We start from the raw sequence: 3,883 nt of genomic DNA on the forward strand, positions 1-3,883 counted from the left end.
GTCAAAAAAAACACAAGGAGGGACTACTGTTGTACTTTAGGAAGAGTGTGAGCATCAAAGTAAGTAATGATAATAATGAAATACACCAATTAAATGAAGTCAGAATTTTTGAGTCCATACTGATATAAATATAAGTGGGAGAAGCAAGAGTTCTTTCTTAAAATAAAAGACCAACTAGAGGCTTCCCTAGTGGCTAAAGAATCCACCTGCCTATGCAGGAGACAAGGGTTCGATCCCTGCTCTGGGAAGATCCCACATGCCACAGAGCAACTGAGCCCATGCACCACAGCTATTGAGCCTGTGCCCTAGAGCCTGGGAACCGCAACCACTGCAGCCTGCGAGCTCTAGAACCCACGCTCTGCAACAAGAGAAGCCACAACGAGAAGCCTGCGCACCGCAACTAAAGAGTCGCTCCCGCTCGCCACAACTAGAGAAAGCCTGGAGCACCCAGGCTTACAAATAAGTAAACAAGTAAAAATTTTAAAAAACAAGAACACCAACTAATAAATGTAAAAGAAATGGTGGAAGTAGAAAATTACCATTAAGTAACCATCACAGATCAAGCAGAAGGTAGACATCGTCGAAGCCAGAAGATTATGTAATCTCAGAATATTTTCTTGCAAAATGATAGGCAATTACAAAGGAGACTGTTGACATGATGAGGGGGAAATCTGCCAGACATCAATATGGCCAAATGATAAGTTTCACATGGCCCAAGGGGTGATGTATAAATATTATGCACCCCTGATACAGTGTGCTGAAGAAAACACAGCATCTTTCCTGTAGTATTTCCACCAAAAAAGTATGATCTGGTCTGGTCATGAAGAAACAACTTGAGACCTGGTCAAGGACATAAAAGGCAGGGAAAGACCATAGTACTGTCCCAATTTGGAGGAGAGCAAAGAGATATGAGAGATAACTGACAGGAGAGTTCCTGGAAGGGATCTTAGACTTGAAAGGCAGAACTTCATTGGGACAAGTGACAAAAGTTGAATTGGGCCTGTTGATTGAACAACTGGATCATTGCAGTGTTGGTTTCCCGGGTTAGAGGTCTGCGTGATGCTTACATAGGTGAGTGTCCTTATTTTGGGGAAATACACACAGGAGACTTTAGAATGGTTAGGGCTTGCTGTTGTTGTTTTCTTTCTTTTTCTGGCCTCACTGTATGGCTTGTGGGATTTTAGTTTCCAACGAGGGATCAAACCTGGGTCCTCTGGGGGTGAGAGTGCAAAGATCTAATCACTGGACCACCAGGGAATTCCCAGGGCTTTGTGTTTTCAATTTGTTCTCAAATGATTTAGAATACCAGTGTTAATGGGGATACCGATGCACCTGTGTGTGACTGTAGGGGGAAGGCAGGGATAGAGACACAAGGAGATAGAGAAAGAGAAAGGTGACAAAGCAAATGCTTTAAATAACAGTTGGGGAACCTAGGTAGAAGGGATATGGAGTGCTGTACTTTTCATGTAACTCTTCTACAAATTTGAAACTATTTAAAATAAGTGGTTTATTTACTTATCTCAGACAGTTTTTCAGTTTTATTTACATTGTCTTCTCCTGGCCTGTGGGGGAAAATGGGAACAATAGCTGAAGACTCTAATAGATGCTCCCATAAACTGAAAATGTGTTTGTAACCCATACTTAACGTAGAAACATCAGAGGAGCCATCTTGACCTCTCATATCTTTCCTTAGAGTTCAAAAGAAAAAAGGAAAAGATTGTTTTGCATGGATAGGAATTTCCTCTTTCTACTCATTGGCATGGAGTGGGCTTCCCTGGTGGCTCAGTGGTAAAGAATCTACCTGCCAATGCAGGAGACACAGGTTTGATTCCTGGGTCAGGAAGGTCCCCTGGAGGAAGAAATGGCAACCACTCCAGTATTACTGCCTGGGAAATCCCACGGACAGAGGCACCCGGGGGACCACAGTCCATGGGGTCGCAAAAGAGTCAGACACGACTGAGCGAGTAAATAACAATAGCTCATTGGTGTCACTCTGTTGCTACAGAGGAGTCTGTAATATTCTGATTTATAACATTTAGTGCCCACTGTGCACTTAGTAGGAGAAGGCAATGGCACCCCACTCTAGTACTCGTGCCTGGAAAATCCCATGGACAGAGAAGCCTGGGAGGCTGCAGTCCATGGGGTCGCTAAGAGTCGGGCACGACTGAGCGACTTCACTTTCACTTTTCACTTTCATGCATTGGAGAAGGAAATGGCAACCCACTCCAGTACTCTTGCCTGGAGAATCCCAGGGACGGGGGAGCCTGGCGGGCTGCCGTCTATGGGGTCGCACAGAGTCGGACACGACTGAAGCGACTTAGCAGCAGCAGCAGCAGTGCACTTAGTAAATCATGACCATGTGCTTTGTTGTCTTTTCAATATTCTCCTGCAGAGTAAGGTGAAAATGCCTGGACTCTGAGTCAGACAGACAAGATTTCAAATTCTTGCTCTCACTTGTTTCTAGCTGCTTCTTTAATTGAGTCTCAGTTCCTTGGTAGGGTTATTGAGAGGATTAAATATATTTAATATATGATTTGGGCCCACAGCAGTGACTGGGTCATAAGGGATTCAATGGGTAATAGTGATTCTTACTGCTTTTTAACATGTTATTACCTTTGCTCAGAGATGATAGACACAATGAACTGGAACGAGTTGAAAATTGTGTAGTACAGAGACCCTGCATATCAAGTAGTTGGCTTTGGAGAAAAAAGGAGAGAGAGAAAGCATGAGCCAACAACAGACAAACTATTCAATTCCATACACCTTGCCTGCCATCATCATTATCATTACCATCACCGTGAAGAGCATCAGGATTTTATCACTAACATTCATGCCACACTTGCTCTGTACCTATAGCATCTTATCTAATTCCTGCCACAGCACTCTGAGATGGTGTCTATTCTCCGTCTTTTATAGAGAGGCTAAGTAACTTGTTCAAAGTCATCTAGATAGTAGGTACCAGAGCTGAGAGTCAAACCTAGACAGCCTGACCCAAAAGTTGACCATTCTAGTATACTATATGCCTAAGGGAGCCCCCCCTGGTGTGTCTTCCTACATCCAAATGGAAATTAGATGGTTACATCTGAGTCTTGGATCTCATGTTAATTTTCTGGCTTTAAGATGCTTGAGGTCCATTGGAAAATGTTGACACCCAGAGATCAACAATGGCCTTCCATGGACTTAAATAATAATAATAATAACCTAAACAGAAGCCTGAGAGATGCCTGTAGTATGTCAGGGGTGCATTCTAAGTGATGTGCAGCTGGCCATAACATTTGGCCCTGATGGCTCAAACTCTAATACTTGGAAGTAGATTCCAACTTGACAAAGGCAGAAGTTTCGTCTTTTTTGTACCTACAGGGTTATCTCCTTTACTAAGCATAGACACATGAAAGGTAGACCCTAAACAGTTGGTAAGTGAGCGGATGAACACTTCTGCGTCATTTCGTGAGCCTCAGCAGTACCTGTGTCACCGCTGGTACTTAACCATGAATGCATTTCTCTACCTCTTTGCCTCAGTTTCCTCATCTGTATAAACTAGAGATAATTGTTATAAACAGGGCTTCTCGGGTGGCTCAGAGGTAAATAATCCACCTGCCAATGCAGGAGACACGAGTTTGATCCCTGGATTGGGAGGATTCCCTGGAGAAGGAAATGGCAAACCACACCAGTATCCTTGCCTGGGAAATCCCATGAACAGAGGAGCCCGGTGGGCTACAGTTTATGGGGTCACAAAGAGTCAGCCACTTAGCAATTGAAACAACAATAGTTGTATATGCTTCATAGTAGTATTTGAACGTTAAATAAATGTATACATGAGTAGTACTTATAAAAGTGTCTGGCACACCGTGTTGGTTATTATTATTTTTATTATTTACCATAA

This window comes from Bubalus bubalis, chromosome 15 (genome assembly GCF_019923935.1).
Source record: "Bubalus bubalis isolate 160015118507 breed Murrah chromosome 15, NDDB_SH_1, whole genome shotgun sequence".
Taxonomy (NCBI): Eukaryota; Metazoa; Chordata; class Mammalia; order Artiodactyla; family Bovidae; genus Bubalus; species Bubalus bubalis.